Raw genomic sequence first — 19,802 nt, 5'->3', positions numbered from 1 at the left:
GGAGTAATCATTATGCTTAAGAAAAATTGCATGTATAAAAGTCTAAATAATAATGCAGAGAATATTTGAGATGTGTGTTTATACTGTTTAAGTTTAAAGAGTGTTTATAAACGTGAAGATCAGAAAATAAGTTCAAGCACAATTAGAAAATACACTTTCCCTTCATCAGGCTTAAATAACAAATGACTATTATAAATATGTTGATCAGTTGTTTAGTCGTTATACCAAAAGTGGGACATCGTGCATTGAAATAACATTATCCATCTAGCTCTCTTGCTGTTTGTAGCTAAGAAAACATTTGACTGTCCACCAAACTTTTTAAGTAGGTGCTGGTATGTACAGACTTTCTACTTTATATTCTGTCCAACCTCTACATTACTTCTAGATTAGTTCCTGTGGTGCCAGATGTTTTATCACATATGAGGATATTTGAGATTTTGTGGCCACCGATAGTGTTATATCATTTATCCGTTTCAGCAAATCTTTTGGTAAAAAACGTGCATGATTGTTCTCAAATTCCCGTAGACGGGGACGCCTTGGGGTGGCCCCCCTTAGGTCCACAGGTGTTGTGGACATTGTATCTGATGCTGGTGTTAGGATATAGTGCTCACGAAACCCTGGCATTGCTGCAGTATCCTTGTTTGACATTGTAGGGCTCCATGGTGGGTGTGGTCAGTGGGCACCGAAATTTTCCTTTCTTTATTATGGATACTTCAATTAAAAATCTTAATAAAATAGTGAAAAAACAGTCTATAAGTAAACAACCACGTCTTAAAGATTCTGAGCAGCAATCCTCACCATCTGTACCACCTGTTGTACCTCATTTTTTTATATTGATTCACTTTCAGACAAACCTTTAGGGCAAATGTCTCCCTTTTTCATTCAGAAAAGTCTTAATGGCTCTCCAAAGTCAGTAAAGAAGCTTCGATCTGATGACATATTGGTGGAAACATCCACATCTCAACACAGTGAACTCTTCTTGCATTCAAAGGCAATTGGGGATATACCTATTGAGGTCACACCTCATGCTACTTTGAATTCGAAGAGTTATTGTTGAGAGGGATTTGAAGAACATCCCCGAATCAGAGATTCTCGCTGGATTCTCCACCCAAGGAGTTTCTGAAGTGGGGCGTATATCCACTCGCAAAGATGGAATTATGATGGCGACTAATGTCCTCATTCTCGCATTTTCGTCACCACGTCTAACTGCCATCATCAAGGCAGGTTATCTTAATTGCAGGATACAGCCGTACATTTTAAACCCTCTTCAGTGTTTCCAGTGTCACAGGTTCAGTCCCTCAAAGACGTCATGTCATGGTTCCGTGTTTTGTGCTCAGTGCAGTAGCAAGGACTATGATGCCTATGAGTGTGAATCGGATCCTCATTGCATCAATTGCAATGGATCTCACCTGTCCTACTTGCGTTCTTGCACTAATTGGTTGGAAGAAAAAGAGGTGCAACATTTGAAAACGATTTATAACATTACTTATCCTGAGACTTGCAAGTTGCTGTCCACCACTTCATCTCGGTCATATCCTGCTGCACTTTGTTCCACTACTACAGTGGGAGTGCAGACGGATCTCTGTACCTCCAAAAGAATCATTCTTAAAACAAATGAAAATCTTTTGATCTACATGGTTAAAAAGGTTGAGTCAACTTCAACACCCATCTCTGTCCCTTCTATACATTCCAACAAATCCCAAGATCTTCTTCCTTTGATTTTGGGTACAGGCATTTCCTCAGATATATCTTATCCCACCCCAAGATGCAAAACGATCATTCGTTCACGTTCTTAGTCGCTGGAATCCTCTTCCAATAGCAGAGATCTGCCCAAACGACCTAGGGTGCGATCCATGGAGGTTGATAGACCTCCCTCGAATAAGGAAAGTAAAGAAAAGAAAAAAGACATGGTCGTAAACAGAAGGTTCACACCAATTAACCTACATGTAAATAAAAATGGCCACCTTGATACAATGGAACTGTCGAGATTTACGTTCTAATCTGGATGACATCAAAACACTGATTGCCTTCTACCATTTTGTATCTCTCTCCTTACAGGATACATTTTTGAAACCTGCCGATCAGTCATCTTTCTGCAGTTTTCTTTGTACAGAAATTACAGGCTGTGTGATGGATGAGTGCATGGAAGGGTGGCATTGTTGGTTGATCAGCATGTGCCCACCCTGTCTTTGCCACTCGACACACCCTTGGAGGCCGTAGCCATCTGTGTTTCCTTGGGCTGTACCATTACTATTTGTTCTCTCTACTTGTCGCTTGGAGAGACCTATGATCAATCAGACCTTAATGCTCTCATTGAATAGTTGTCGCCAAGACTACGCATTTGTCACAGTTTTTCTTAACTCATCATTTTCTTTTATCTGGAACTGATGCATCATTATGTAGTCTGTGTGACAGTCAGGTCACAGTAAACCACATTTTACTTTCTTGCCGTCGTTATGACTCTCAACAACGGCGTTATTTTCACCATATTTTGTCCTAAGATTTGTCGATTGTCTATAACGTTAGACAGTGTTATTGGTAATTGTGAAACTGTCCATCTTGATAATGTTTTTAGTTTTTTACAGGCCATCAATCTTTTTAATGCCATTTTAAGTTTTTTAATTTATACGTTAGACCTTTTTTAATGAGATTCCCTTTTAAAAATCACAGTTCATCTAGTTCAATTTGAAATTAGAAACTGGCCGTAACATTAAATAACTCGAATCCAGGACTGGAAAGGCCAACTTCAGGTGACTAATGCTGCTGTTTGAACTACCCGTTGGTGATCCTGGCGAGTTATTACCGTGTTTACTCGCTTATAAGACGGGTATTTTTCCTCGAGATTTCGGGCTCAAATTGGGGGGGGCCCGTCTTATAAGCGAGGTCTACAGACATAGAAAATAAATTTAGTTCACTCAGAACTGTGCAGATATTTCAGACAGTGAAAATAGGGAAGTGAGCTATCTTGTTATTATTAGATTGTGATTGTGGAGAACACGGAGGAATGTGACCTCTACGATGATGGATTGTCCGAGGAGCAGTTTTATGAACTGTTTGGAGATAGCGACAACGAATAAGTTGAAGGCTTTTGAATTTCATAACTTGCATACTGATTTGCTGTGTTCTATTAAAGTGCAGTTTGCGTAAACTCTTTTAATACTTTGAAGAAATGTGGTTTAAAAGTTAGCATAAACGTACTTTGATACTGAAATATGTTGTGATAAGTTTTGTGCGTTAGATTGTTCTTTGTTATGTGTTTTAAATATGAATATTTATCATACAGTAAATAAAATAGTTGATGAAATTCCATTAAACGCTTGAACACCGAGTTTGGATTTATTCATTTATTTTCACTTTTCTATCTCTTCTATTTTTCTCCTTCTAATCTGAAATCGAAATATCGTATACGAAACCCAAAATTAGGTTTCTATTAATTTCCATTTTTTTCACTTTTCTCTCGTTACCTGCTTTCCTTCCTTCGTCTTATAAACGAGTCTAAACAGAATATCGACAATCTCTCAGGTGAAGTTGGGACCCGTCTTATAAGCGAATCGTCTTATAAACGAATAAAAACGGTAATAAAATGTTTCTACAGGTCTGTTAAAACTTTTTTCACTTTACTTTTTGAAAATGGCCATGACGTCAACTAACCTCGGAACCAGGACTGGAAAGGCCAACTTCAGTCGACTGAAAGTGGTTTTTGTACTTACCTATTAGTCTTCCTGGCAAGTTATGATAATTACAGTTATGCTATAGAAAGTCCTCTACAACTTGTATTACTGTAGTTTTTCTCTTAACGCTGTAAACTAGATATAAACATAGGTTTTATGCTTTTTATTTTACCTTAATTTCTTTTCATAAATTTCCTAATTTTACTTTACTTTTAACTTTTTACTGGATGTTTGGCACAGATAACCTAGCTGCTTTGTGCTATAAAACATCAAATCAGCTAACCACCAATACCTTATTATTATTTCCTTCTTCTTTACTTTGGAGATCAGTCACCTTCCCACAGCTGTGTGCAGGCAGTGAAGGGTCATACAGATGTGGGATGTCTCCACTAATTTATATTTCTTTTATTATTATTCATGTGAGATTGATTGACGGTGGGCCTTACTTCCACAGTCACCAACCTAAAGAACATTTTATATCCCACATTATAACCTGCATCCTTGGAATACTTTCGATTGGTGCAGTGTTTTTATTTTACTTTCGGCTTGTTTTTTGTATATGTATGTATGTGTATGTGTGTGTGTGTGTGTGTGTGTGTGTGTGTGTGTGTGCATCCAGATGGTATAATGAACTTCTTACATCACAATATTAAACAAATGCTAGTGAATTTTGTTTTCAAGCGACTGCTATATGAAAAATATATACATATAAACAGACATATAGATAACTTTTTTATTTTGCCAAGGGTTATATTTTTCTTTTACATGTGTGATTTTTATTGAGTTTACCGTTCAAGCGTGTTAAAATGGCAAAACAACACAGACCACAGCTAGTGTGTCGGTGACCACATTTCTGTTAAAGAATAAAATTACATGACAATCTTTTCTTTAATTTTGGTGTAATTTTCCGCATGAAAACCAGTTCCTTACTTGCGCATGCGTAAAGTTCTTGAAACTAGACGCTTTAGTTGATTTCTGTTTTTTTTTAGTTGTTTACTGCACGGTTGAATTACTACTATCATGTGTTATAATAATGAACAAGTATTTTATTTCTCTGTCTTGTGAATGTATACAAGAGAGAGAAAAATCAAATGAAGAAAAAGAAGAAATTGTTTGTATTTAGTTGGTTGAAATATGAAATACGTCATCATTATTTCCCACAATACATACTTGTATGAACAATTGCAAGAACATGGCTTGCGGGTGGGGGATTAATACATTCGACCACTGTGAGCTTTTTCCGTTTTTATATCATTATTCATATCGAAATGCTAAAAAATACAAGTGGAAGTTGTTTTGTAATTTTCTGGAGTTTTTATCACATTCTGCTAAACCTCTCCACCCTCTCCTTGCTACTGGGAGCTAGTAGACTATTAGTTTGAAACCAACACGTTTGGTTTAAGGTTACGGTATTTTTGGTCGTCATACCTTGGTTTTCCAAGTGAGAAAGTACAAATTGTAAGCTGGTATTTTGTGATCAATTAGAACTTCAGTAGCAAAAATTGACCTCACGCGTGTTGTAGTAAGTGAAATTCTCGAAAATTTGTGTTCAAGAATTTAACTGGTAAGTGAATTTGTGTTATACAGTATTGCATTTTGAAAATAAGTTTACTTAATACAATCATTTAAACTTACAAATATTTTAGAACGACTTTAATCATAAGTTCGCTGTAATGATCATCTCGTGGATATTAACAGTGACCATCGACCCAGTAGTCGTATATTTGTCTTTCGTAATACAACATAAATTTGAATAACAAATGAATTCGTAGTTCCATAGTGCTAGTAGATTAAAGTTTAAAGAATACATCTTGATAGGGATTCGGTGGTCCAGCCGCCCCTGACGACTTGGTCTCGTATCAAATCAAACGAAAGAAATATTTAAATTGAAGTTCACTCGATATTAAAATAACTTTAATTACCAGAAGCTTTAAACGATTAAATTATTCAAGGATATAACATTCGTTGTCAAGAACTATATAAGAAGAATCTTAAATGTCCATTCTCTCAGAAGGGCTACATTCCCAAATCCAATCGTGATGCGTGTATAATAGTGGGCTCTGCAGCTAGCACTGTACATACACGAAAATAACATGAAAGAACTGATGGTAAACATTATCCATTCATGAGGAGTTGCAGTTTAAGGTCATGTCATGGAGTGTTTTTGTCATTATATTTCACAAATTTAACCAAAGAATCAATTAACATTATAACTGTTAAAAAATAAAGAACAAACATCTTTGGACTGTCTGGATATCGCAGGAGTGAATCCTCGGACTAGCGGACCGTGACAGTATTAACAGTTTGCAACGTACTTAGGGTAGCTAGATGTTAAATAAATTTCCATTTAAGGCTTAAAGTTCAAGTTCATTGAAATAAATTCCTTGACTATTCTAACTTGTATGAATATAATATAAACCTTATGTACAATATCAAGTCGTTGCTGATCAATGTTTCGTGACCTTTAGTTATAACTGGTGATTACTATGGTTCGGACGTAGCTTAGAAGTTAACACGACGAACTATTAATCAGGGAATTCCTGTTTCACTTCCAGCTGTCCCAAAATCATTTAAAGCATTTTGTAACCGTATATGTGTTATACGATTAACATTCAAATCTCACAATTCGATTAGGTTAGTGTAAGAGTTGGTGGTGGATGTGCAGCTTAGCCACCTATTTTCTAGGCTGTTAGTTCACAATTAAGGACGATATTTAAGACAAGCAATTATTTACTCTTTTTCTGATGTTATAAGTACAGAATGATCGAAGTGTACATTTATGGCGCGAAATTAAGTTCACAATTGTTGTTTTTTATTTGTTTTTCTCTATGCTGTGAGCAGAACCTGGTCGTCTTTCTACTGCCATGGTCCCTGCTATAGAACCTTTCTTTTAAACTTAAAGTGAGGTATTAATCATACGAGAGTATAGAATTTAGTGCAGTATGAAGGAAAGGATATTCCATTTACTCTTCTCGAAAGCTTGCCACTTTCAAGTTTCAGATCAGTAATTAAATATTAAAGTATTTTTGTATTGAGAATTTAAAACTACACCTCCTCTGAGAGAAATATTTACTTATAAACGTAGCAGTGAAAGAATTAACGAGTCTTTCTATAGTATTCAAGGCCCGGCATGATCAGGTGGGTTAAGGCGTTCGACTCGTAGTCTGAGGGTTGCGAGTTCGAATCTCCGTCACAACAAACATGTTCGCCCTTTCAGCTGTGGCGGTTTTATAATGTGACAGTCAATCCCACTGCTCGTTGGTGAAAGAGTAGCCCAAGAGTTAACAGTGGTGGTAATGACTAGCTGCCTTCCCTCTAGTCTTACACTGCTAAATTAAGGATGGCTAGCGCAGATATCCCTTGAGTAGCTTTGCGCGAAATTAAAAAACAAACACTATATTATTCTGTTATGTAATAGAAAATAGTAATATACACTTCTTTGACTTTGACGAACTGATTAGAGGGTTCCAAGAATATCACGTGTATACAGATAACACCTAAATTTGAACAAAACCTAAAACTTTCCTTTTTCAATAATTAAAAACACTCAAACATTGATAATAAGCAAAATAACTGATTTGACGGTTGTTAGACAAAATCAGAATTTGGTCATTTGATTATTATTATTATTTCTTTATTTTATTGTTTCACAAGTCTACATCATAATCTAGATGGATGTACTACATGGAACGAATGTCTGACCTTTTCAGAAGTTAGTGATTTTTCATTGAAAGTTTATGTACGTAGTTATAAGTACGTGATAGATGAGATATTTTGTTATAGCGAAGTCACATCGGGCTATCTTTTATGAAAACTGAGGGGAATCGAATCCTGGAATTTAGAATTGTAAATCCGAAGTCTTATCACTGTCCCATGGAGGGACTATGTTGGTCTGAAACGTTGTTTTTATACTTTGCGTATTAAACGCGTTTTACTCAAACCTCGGACACAAAGCCACCTGGCTCAGTATTGTTTTTTTAAGGCTCCTTTTGTACTGATAAACTTTTATACGCACTTAGCGACGATTGTATCTTATTTTGGGCATATTTTTGTTCATTGATATGCATTAACAAAGCCAAGATATACGATAATTAAATTTTTGATAATTTAAAATCTACAAATATATATCGCCAAGAAACAATCAAGTAAGGTTGGACATCTGCTGCTGACATGTTGGTTATAGGTACCCTATTATGACTATTGTAAAATTATTTCACGTGATATCTACTGTTATATGGATCGTATAGGAATTTTGCAAACAACCGACAGAGCAGATTTGTATATAATTCGACCTCCTTAGTTTTGTTGTGTTGCAAAATTTTCTAAGTTCTTCATTTTCCATCATCAAAAAGTCTTGTATTTACCAAACATGCGCGTTAGTTGGAAACTACAACTCCCATATTAATTGGAACTGCCATACAAAAGGTTCCTGATTTTGCTGTTGCATATAATTAATCTAGTAACTGTTCTTCATCATTAATTTAGTTTCTGTTTCTACGCGGACTTCCGTGACTGTATTTCAGTAGGTTTTTAACATTGAACAATTACAGTAGTAGGTTTCTATACTCAGACGATGGTGGTGATTGTTTCTTATACTTAAGTGTAATCGTGTGTGAGTATCTAGTATTTATTATCACTGCATGTAGCACTATTTCATATAGCTATTGTTAAGGTAGAAGTTGTAAACATTGTCGATAATTGGTAACTCGTGCTATGGTCGTGTTTACATTGCATTAATCTGTGTCATATTATCTTAGAAGAAACGTTATTCCGCTATGAAGAGGTTGCTTTGTTGCTGCTCGTCTTTTGTTACATTATATTGTGACATTGATGTTAGCTGGTCATCGAATCAATAAAGACGTAATCTTTTACTTCAGAATAGCCCTTTGAGAGCAGCTTTACATCTTATTTGTTGTAGTTTCCTACCAGTACATTTGTTATTTATTTTGTATAAGCTCACTGTGATGACTGGGTGGAGAAAACAGCTAACTTTCAACTGCACGCATATGCTCATATGTAGCATAAAATTTATTTTTCATAAATGCACATAAAGAAATTAAGAAACAAGGTTAGTAAACAATTAATTTTAAAAGGGGGAATATCTACACAAATCCCTATCTTAGCTCCACTAAAACTAGTAAGTACTGTGAGCACGAAGTCAAAATAAGAACTTGTAGCCAGAGAGAATATTGACACTATTTCCAGCCAAGTTTGTTTACTTTTTTTAAGAGTTCTAAGTTTTAGTCTTAAAATATATAATATTTGTATTTTTATTCAACTTGTCTGTTTGTTTTGTTGGTTTGTTTTGACGATTCTTATTCCCCCTTTTTAAATTAACATTTTTTATTACAATTTAAAGATTTTACAGTAAGTAATACTAGTTTTAGAACAGGTACAACGTTTCGATCACTGATGCGAAACGTGTTGTATATTGTTTGGCCAATATCACACTAGATGTTGCATTTGATGAAGCAATTACTATAGACATTAAAAACAAACTAATAGTAGGAAGGAATTTTGTTCGGCAGATGATGTTATATATAACAGTTAAAACAACATGAAACCTTAGCCATACAGTTTAGTTATAACTTGTAAGACATAAATTCAATAATTGTATCAGTTTAATTAATAGCATCCTTGCTGTTTATTACACCACGTGATGCACATGTTCCCATCATTAAAAGACGTCGTAGTCGATAACTGATTAACAATTAGGTTCAGATTTCAGAGCTCAAGGAAATTTTATTTCAAGGCTATACTTTTTTGTTTGTTTGTTTGTTTGATTGATTTTGAATTTCGCGCTAAGCTACACCAAGACTATCTGAGCTGGCCGTTCCTGATTTTGCAGTATAAGACTAGAGGGAAGGCAGGTAGTCATCACTTCCCACCCCCAACTCTTGGGCTACTCTTTTACCAACGAATAGTGGGATTGACCGTTACCAGTCTGGTTTTTCTTAATTTGAAGTGAATTTTTTGGACATTTTATTAACCAGAAAAGGCATTTCCCATATTATTTTTACCGAAAAAGAAAAGAAATTTGAAGTGATGACTAAAAACCAAGCATGGAAGTCTCCAGATGACACGTAAAAGTACACAGAAACCATTTAGAACCACCTAGGTAGATATTGTGCAGCAAGTCGAGTACAATGTTATTCCTGTAGCTGATTTCAAAGTTTACCTGTCTATTAATCACACTGTTGACTATCGTGATACTTCGATCTTCCTTACCGAATCGCAGATAAAATCGTTCGCATCTAAACATAAAAAAGGTGATGGCAGAAGGATTAAAGATTGGCAGTTGTTTAATTCGTGACACTGAGAATGTGTCTTTATTGATATATACTGAATTTATTCCCAGCAGGTATAACTCAGTACTATCCAGGTATGGAGACTTAAAGACGCTGTAGATCACTTAAAAATATATAAATTACCAACCGAAAAATTATCTTGAAATTGTTTCGAAAAGATTCGTCCAAAATCACCATATTTGGGAGTTTTCGGATTGAACATAATATTCTACAACTTGTAGTGTAAATACACCCCATGGCTTCTGGGGGATTTTTTAAAATATTTTCCCAAGAACATAAGACTAGTGAGCAAACTGTGTTTCACACATATCTGAACTAGGCTTCAGACCAACTTTAGTGTGAAACAGTGAATCTACTTGAGAGTGGTCGAGTATTGAGAGTATTGAGCAGAACTCTCTACGCGCATGTGTGCGAACATATGAAAAAGATGTATTTGCAAAGAGGCTCAAAGTTAAATTGTTCTTTTTCGAAAAAAGAAACAGTATGAAAATTATCATAAAGTATCGCTGTATTTATGTTTAGTTCAAACATCGTAGTTTAAGATCTTGAACGATGTCATTTTGTACACTCTCTGTTTAGTGTTACTGACATGAATGTGCAATTTATTTATTTCACTTCACATATAATTATGAATTACATTTGAAATCAAAGCGCAGGTGAGAGTGATACGTTGATTATATACGTGGGTTAGTAATAGTTCACAGTCATCATGTGCCTTTGTTTTCTACTTCAACTGAATAAAAGTTGTTATTCTGATCTGTGGAAGTTGATAAGTATTAAAAGCTGTTTAGCAATTTTTAGCAAAAGGTTTATTTCATAAATAAGTCTTGTTAGGTTTAACTGTAATGAGGTAAAATCTAACCGACTTTGTTGAGCCATCCAGTGAATAGAAGAATGCAAATAAAACCTTCCAGTAGAGACAAAAATCAAGGGTCAGGCGTGGCTCTGAAGATGACATTGTGGCTGTCAATCGGAGAGTCACGACTCTCCGTCCATTGTAAATATTTGTTAGATGGCGTCACATATTGTCCCCAATTATGGGTTAAGGAGGTGGAATAAGCAGTGTTGAGAAACTCTTAAATTACCCTTAGATGGTTGAAAGTACAAAAGAAAACAGCTACTGCACCTGTGGCAATATGCAAATTTTCAATGCGGTACCACCTACACAAGAACGCGAGATAAAACCTTTCATAGTGTTTTAACTGTAAATTTACTTTTGGCAATAACTAACACCATTCTGAAGGTACAGTTACTTCAGTATATGAACTTTCGACTATATGCCATTTTTGTTTTTTTAATATAATATTCAAAAAAAATAAAAACTGGACCAGAGAAGTTCGGCGTCGAAACTGTTTACATTTGTAAAGGGATTTTTTTTTTTTAAACTAGAAATTGAAAATATGGAAGTTTAATCTGTTTTCTTATTAATAAGATTTCTCATTATAACCGTAGTAGAAAATATCTTAAGTATTTATTTTTGAAATTACTTTTTTCAGTTAAAGCATCTTTGATAATGCGATTTATGTAAGTATTTAATCTTGTATTGATAATTTTTTTCTCCTACAAGAAATTAGAAAGGAATGTGATTTACTTAAAAATAAACAATAAATATTTCTGTGTTATTGAACAAACAAATTGGTAAAGGTTCGCCACAGTTATAAAGTTTGGTAAAATACAAATGTCCAAGACTAACATGCATCACAAGCTATTCTATTTAAGATTCTTTAAAATAGTTTTTAGTAAAAATAATTTACTTTTCACCCACAGATGGAGAAACTAGCAAAATATTTGAATATTTCTCAAATTTTAAGAATACATGTATAATGAGAAGTGCGTGATCACATATCAACGTAAATGGCAAATTTGTGATATCTTGACATAATCCATTCTATTGTTATAGTAATATTAAAACTCAGATGCAAACAGAATTTGTGTTATAACGAAATGTATACATGATAAACGGATGGCGGTGAATCGGCAAAAAACAAGTCGCAAATCAATATGTCAAGATCCAATCACTTAAATATGTTAAACATGAAGTATTGTAATCAAGTGAATTTTATAGGACTCCTATATTAAACTTGTATACAGGAGCTTCTTGGGTAAGGCAACTAACTATGGAATTAAACTTGTCCACATGAGGTTCTATTGTAAGGTAACTAAATCTGGAACTAAACTTGTGCACAGGAGCTTCTATGGTAGGGCAACTAACTTGAATTAAACATTTGCACAGGAGCTTCTATGGTAGGGCAACTAACTCTTGAAATAAACTTGTGCACAGGAACTTTTAGGGTAGGGTAATTAACTCTGAAATTAAAGTTGTGCACAGGAGGTTCTAGGGTAAGGCAACTAACTCTGGAATTAAACTTGTGCACAGGAGCTTCTACTGTAGGATAACTAACTCTGGAATTAAACTTGTGCACATGAGCTCCTAGGATAGGCCAATTAACTTGAATTAAACATGTGCACACGAGTTTCTACGGTAGGGCAACTAACTGGAATTAAACTTTTGCACAGGAGGTTTCAGGGTAGGGCAACTAACTTTTGAATTAAACTTGTGCACAGGATCTTCTAGTGTAGGGTAACTAACTCTGGAATTAAACTTGTGCATAGGAGCTTCTAGTGTAGGGTAACTAACTCTGGAATTAAACTTGTGCATAGGAGCTTCTAGTGTAGGGTAACTAACTCTGGAATTAAACTTGTGCACAGGAGCTTCTAGTGTAGGGTAACTAACTCTGGAATTAAACTTCTGCACAGGAGCTTCTAGTGTAGGGTAACTAACTCTGGAATTAAACTTCTGCACAGGAGCTTCTAGTGTAGGGTAACTAACTATGGAATAAAACTTGTGCACAGGAGCTTCGTGTATAAGGTAACTAACTCTGGAAAAAAACTTGTGCACAGGAGCTTCTAGTGTAGGATAACTAACTCTGGAAATAAACTTGTGCACAGGAGCTTCTAGTGTAGGATAACTAACTCTTGAATTAAACTTGTGCACATGAGCTTCTAGGGTAGGGCAAGTATCTCTGGAATTAAACTTATGCACAGGAGCTTCTAGTGTAGGGTTACTAACTCTGGAATTAAAATTCTGCACAGGAGCTTCTAGTGTAGGGTAACTAACTCTGGATTAAAACTTGTGCACATGAGCTTCTAGTGTAGGATAACTGACTCTGGAATTAAACTTGTGCACATGAGCTTCTAGGGTAGGGCAAGTATTTCTGGAATTAAACTTGTACAGAGGAGATTCTAGGGTAGGCCAATTAACTCTTGAATTAAACTTGTGCACAGGAGCTTCTAGGGTAGGGCAACTAACTGTTGAAGTAAACTTGTTCACAGCAGCTTCTAGGGTAGGGTAATTAACTCTGGAATTAAACTTGTGCATAGGAGCTTCTAGTGTAGGGTAACTAACTCTGGAATTAAACTTCTGCACAGGAGCTTCTAGTGTAGGGTAACTAACTCTGGAATTAAACTTCTGCACAGGAGCTTCTAGTGTAGGGTAACTAACTCTGGAATAAAACTTGTGCACAGGAGCTTCGTGTATAAGGTAACTAACTCTGGAAATAAACTTGTGCACAGGAGATTCTAGTGTAGGATAACTAACTCTGGAAATAAACTTGTGCACAGGAGCTTCTAGTGGAGGATAACTAACTCTGGAAATAAACTTGTGCACAGGAGCTTCTAGTGTAGGATAACTAACTCTTGAATTAAACTTGTGCACATGAGCTTCTAGGGTAGGGCAAGTATCTCTGGAATTAAACTTGTGCACAGTAGCTTCTAGTGTAGGGTAACTAACTCTGGAATTAAAATTCTGCACACGAGCTTCTAGTGTAGGGTAACTAACTCTGGATTAAAACTTGTGCACATGAGCTTCTAGGGTAGGGCAAGTATCTCTGGAATTAAACTTATTTACAGCATCTTGTAGGGTAAGGAAACTAACTCTGGAATTAAACTTGTGCATAGGAGCTTTTTGTGTAGGGTAACTAACTCTGGAATTAAACTTGTGCACAGGAGCTTCTATTGTAGGGTAACTAACTCTGGAATTAAACTTGTGCACAGGAGCTTCTAGTGTAGGGTAACTTACTCTGGAATTAAACTTGTGCACAGGAGCTTCTAGTGTAGGGTAACTTACTCTGGAATTAAACTTGTGCACAGGAGCTTCTAGTGTAGGGTAATTAAGTCTGGAATTAAACTTGTGCACAGGAACTTCTAGGGTAGGGTATTTAACTCTGGAATTAAACTTTTGCACAGTAGCTTCTAGGGTAAGGTAACTAACTCTTAAATGAAACTTGTGCACAGGATCTTCTAGGGTAAAGCAATTAATTCTTCAATTAAACTTGTGCACAGGAGCTTCTAGGGTAAGGCACGTATCTCTTGAATTAAACTTGTGCACAGGAGCTTCTATATTAGGGTAACTAACTCTTGATTTAAACTTGAGCACAAAAGCTTGTAGGGTAGGGTAACTAACTCTTGATTTAAACTTGTGCACAAAAGCTTGTAGGGTAGGGTAACTAACTCTTGAATTAAACTTGTGCACAGTAGGCTCTAGGGTAAGGAAACAAACTCTGGAATTATACTTGTGCACATGAGCTTCTAGGGTAGGGTAACTAACTGTGGAATTAAACTTGTGCACATGAGCTTCTAGTGTAGGGTAATTAACTCTGGAATTAAATATGTGCAATGAACCTTCCAGGTTAAAGCAAATAACTCCTGAATTAAACTTGTGCAAGGAAATTCTAGGGTAGGGTAACTAGCTCTGGAAATAAACTGGTGCAAGGAGATTCTAGGGTAGGGTAACTAACTCTGAAATAAATCTTGAGCACAGGAGTTTCTAGGGTAGGGCACCTAACTCTTGAATTAAACTTGTGCACAGAAGCTTCTAGGGTAGGGCAACTAACTCTGGATTAAAAATTGTGCACAGGAGCTTCGAGTGTAAGGTAACTAACTCTGTAATTAAACTTGTGCACAGGAGCTTCTAGTGTAGGGTAACTAACTCTGGAATTAAACTTGTGCACAGGAGCTTCTAGGGTAGGGCAACTAACTCTTCAATGAAACTTGTACACAGGATCTTCTAGGGTAAGATAACTAATTCTTGAATTAAACTTGTGCACAGGATCTTCTAGTGTAGGGTAACTAACTCTGGAATTAAACTTGTGCACATGAGCTTCTAGTGTAGGGTAACTAACTCTGGAATTTAACTTGTGGATAGGAGCTTCTAGTGTAGGGTAACTAACTCTGGAATTAAACTTGTGCATAGGAGCTTCTAGTGTAGGGTAACTAACTCTGGAATTAAACTTGTGCAGAGGAGCTTCTAGTGTGGGGTAAATAACTGTGGAATTAAACTTGGGCACAGGAGCTTCTAGGGTAGGATAACTAATTCTTAAATTAAACTTGTGCACAGGAGGATCTTGGGTAAGGCAACTAACACTGGAATTAAACTTGTGCACAAGAGGTTCTAGGGTAAGGCAACTAATTCTTGAATTAAACTTGTGCACAGGAACTTCTAGGGTAAGGCATGTAACTCTTGAATTAAACTTTTGCACAGGAGCTTCTAGGGTAGGGTAACTAACTCTTGAATTAAACTTGTGCACAGGAGCTTCTAGGGTAGGGTAACTAACTCTTGAATTAAACTTGTGCACAGGAGCTTTTAGGTTAGAGAAATTAACTTTTTAATTTAATTCCAGTCTCTCTGAAATTAAATTTGTATACAAGAGGTTCTTTGATAAGGCAATTAACTGGAATTAAACTTTTGCACAGGAGGTTTCAGGGTAGGGCAACTAACTTTTGAATTAATCTTGTGCACAGGATCTTCTAGGGTAGGGCAAGTAACTCTGTAATTAAACTTTTGGAGTTAGCTTCTAGTATATGGCAACTAACTCTGGAATTAAACTAGTGCACAGGAGCTTCTAGGGTAAGACAACTAACTTGAAGTAAACTTGTGCACGGGAGCTTCGAGGGTAGGACAACTAACTTGAAGTAAACTTGTGCACGGGAGTTTCGAGGGTAGGGAAACTAATTCTGGAATTAAACTTGTGCACATTCGGTTCTAGGGTTAGGCAACTAAGTCTGGAATAAATCTCGTGCACAGGAGCTACGAGGGTAGGGCAACTTACTCTTCAATTAAACTTGTGCACATTTGGTTCTAGGGTTAGGCAACTAAGTCTGGAATAAATCTTGTAACAGGAGCTACAGGGTAGGGCAACTAAGTCTGGAATAAATTTTGTAACAGGAGCTACTAGGGTAGGGCAACTAACTCTTGAATTAAACTTGTGCACAGGAGCTTCTAGGGTAGGGCAACTAACTCTGGAATTAAACTTGTGCACATGGTCTTCTAGTGTAGGGCAACTAACTCTGGAATTAAACTTGTGCACATGGTCTTCTAGTGTAGGGTAACTATGGAATTAAACTTGTGCACAGGAGCTTCTAGTGTATGGTAAATAAATCTGGAATAAAACTTGTGCACATGAGCTTCTTGTGTAGGATATCTAACTCTGGAATTAAACTTGTGCACATGAGCTTCTAGGGTAAGGCAAGTATCTCTGGAATTAAACTTTTGCACAGGAGGATTCATAGTAGGTCAACTAACTTTTGAATTAAACTTGTGCACAGGATCTTATAGGGTAGGGCAAGTAACTCTGGAATTAAACTTTTGGAGTTAGCTTCTAGTATATGGCAACTAACTCTGGAATTAAACTAGTGCACAGTAGCTTCTAGGGTAAGACAACTAACTTGAAGTAAATTTGTGCACGGGAGCTTCGAGGGTAGGACAACTAACTTGAAGTAAACTTGTGCACGGGAGCTTCGAGGGTAGGGAAACTAATTCTGGAATTAAACTTGTGCACATTCGGTTCTAGGGTTAGGCAACTAAGTCTGGAATAAATCTCGTGCACAGGAGCTACGAGGGTAGGGCAACTTACTCTTCAATTAAACTTGTGCACATTTTGTTCTAGGGTTAGGCAACTAAGTCTGGAATAAATCTTGTAACAGGAGCTACTAGGGTAGGGCAACTAAGTCTGGAATAAATCTTGTAACAGGAGCTACTAGGGTAGGGCAACTAACTCTTGAATTAAACTTGTGCACAGGAGCTTCTAGGGTAGGGCAACTAACTCTAGAATTAAACTTGTGCACATGGTCTTCTAGTGTAGGGTAACTAACTCTGTAATTAAACTTGTGCACATGGTCTTCTAGTGTAGGGTAACTATGGAATTAAACTTGTGCACAGGAGCTTCTAGTGTATGGTAAATAAATCTGGAATAAAACTTGTGCACATGAGCTTCTTGTGTAGGATATCTAACTCTGGAATTAAACTTGTGCACATGAGCTTCTAGGATAAGGCAAGTAAGTGGAATTAAACTTTTGCACAGGAGGATTCATAGTAGGTCAACTAACTTTTGAATTAAACTTGTGCACAGGATCTTATAGGGTAGGGTAACTAACTCTGGAATTGAACTTGTACACAGGAGCTTCTAGGGTATGCCAATTAACTGTTGAAGTAAACTTGTTCACAGCAGCTTCTAGGTAGGGTAACTAACTCTGGAATTAAACTTGTGCATAGGAGTTCTAGTGTAGTGTAAGTAACTCTGGAATTAAACTTGTGCACAGGAGCTTTTAGTGTAGGGTAACTAACTCTGGAATTAAACTTGTGCACAGGAACTTCTAGGGTAGGGTAATTAATTCTGAAATTAAAGTGCACAGGAGGTTCTAGGGTAAGACATTTAACTATTGAATTAAACTTGGGCACAGGAACTTCTAGGGTAGGATAACTAACTCTTGAATTATACTTGTGCACAGGAGGATCTAGGGAAAGGCAACTAACTCTGCAATTAAACTTGTGCACAAGTGGTTCTAGTGTAAGGCAACTAACTCTTCAATTAAACTTGTGCACATGAGCTTCTAGTGTACGGTAAGTAACTCTGGAATTAAACTGGTGCAAGGAGATTCTAGGGTAGGGTAACTAGCTCTGGAATTAAACTTGTGCATGGAGATTCTAGGGTAGGGTAACTAGCTCTAGAATTAAACTTGTGCATGGAGATTCTAGGGTAGGGTAACTAGCTCTGGAATTAAACTTGTGCATGGAGATTCTAGGGTAGGGTAACTAGCTCTGGAATTAAACTTGTGCATGGAGATTCTAGGGTAGGGTAACTAGCTCTGGAATTAAACTTGTGCATGGAGATTCTAGGGCAGGGTAACTAGCTCTGGAATTAAACTTTTACACAAGATGTTAAAGGGTGAGCCAACTAACTCTAGAATTATACTTCTACAAAAGATGTTAAAGGGTGAGCCAACTAACTCTAGAATTGAACTTCTGCACAAGAAATTTAATGGTAGGTCAACTAACTCTTGAATTAAACTTGTGCACAGGAGGTTCTAGGGTAAGGCAACTAACTCTTGAATTGAACTTGTGCACACGATCACCAGGGTAGAGCAACTTAATCTTGAATTAAACTTGTGCACAGGAGCTTCTAAGGTAGGGCAACTAACTCTGGAAATAAACTTGTGCACATGAGATTCTAGTGTAGGGTAACTAACTCTGGAATTAAACTTGTGCACATGAGCTTCTAGTGTAGGGTAACTAACTCTGGAATTAAACTTGTGCATAGGAGCTTCTAGTGTAGGGTAACTAACTCTTGATTTGAATTTGTGCACATGGTCTTCTAATGTAGGGTAACTAACTCTGGAATTAAACTTGTGCACAAGAACTTCTAGGGTAGGGTAATTAACTCTGAAATTAAAGTGCACAGGAGTTTCTAGTGTAGGGTAACTAACTCTGGATTAAAATTTGTGCACATGAGCTTCTAGTGTAGGGTAACTAACTCTGGAATAAAACTTGTGCACAGGAGCTTCGTATATAAGGTAACTAACTCTGGAAATAAACTTGTGCACAGGAGCTTCTAGTGTAGGATAACTAACTCTGGAAATAAACTTGTGCGCAGGAGCTTCTAGTGTAGGATAACTAACTCTTCAATTAAACTTGTGCACATGAGCTTCTAGGGTAGGGTAATTAACTCTGGAATTAAACTTGTGCATAGGAGCTTCTAGTGTAGGGTAACTAACTCTGGAATTAAACTTGTGCACAGGAGCTTCTAGTGTAGGGTAACTAACTCTGGAATTAAACTTGTGCACAGGAGCTTCGTGTATAAGGTAACTAACTCTGGAAATAAACTTGTGCACAAAGCTTCTAGTGTAGGGTAACTAACTCTGGAATTAAACTTCTGCACAGGAGCTTCTAGTGTAGGGTAACTAACTCTGGATTAAAACTTGTGCACACGAGCTTCTAGTGTAGGATAACTAACTCTGGAATTAAACTTGTGCACATGAGCTTCTAGGGTAGGGCAAGTATCTCTGGAATTAAACTTGTGCACAGGAGCTTCTAGTGTAGGGTAACTAACTCTGGAATTAAAATTCTGCACAGGAGCTTCTAGTGTAGGGTAACTAACTCTGGATTAAACTTGTGCACATGAGCTTCTAGTGTAGGGATAACTAATTCTGGAATTAAACTTGTGCAGAGGAGATTCTAGGGTAGGCCAACTAACTCTTGAATTAAACTTGTGCACAGGAGCTTCTAGGGTAGGGCAACTAACTCTGTTGAAGTAAACTTGTTCACAGCAGCTTCTAGGGTAGGGTAACTAACTCTGGAATTAAACTTGTGCACAGGAGCTTCTAGTGTAGGGTAACTAACTCTGGAATTAAACTTGTGCACAGGAGCTTCTAGTGTAGGGTAACTAACTCTGGAATTAAACTTGTGCACATGAGCTTCTAGGGTAGGGCACATGAGCTTCTAGGGTAGGGCAAGTATCTCTGGAATTAAACTTGTGCACAGGAGCTTCTA

The sequence above is a fragment of the Tachypleus tridentatus genome, chromosome 9, assembly GCF_004210375.1.
Source record: "Tachypleus tridentatus isolate NWPU-2018 chromosome 9, ASM421037v1, whole genome shotgun sequence".
Classification (NCBI taxonomy): domain Eukaryota; kingdom Metazoa; phylum Arthropoda; class Merostomata; order Xiphosura; family Limulidae; genus Tachypleus; species Tachypleus tridentatus.
Note: the sequence above shows the minus strand (reverse complement) of the source record.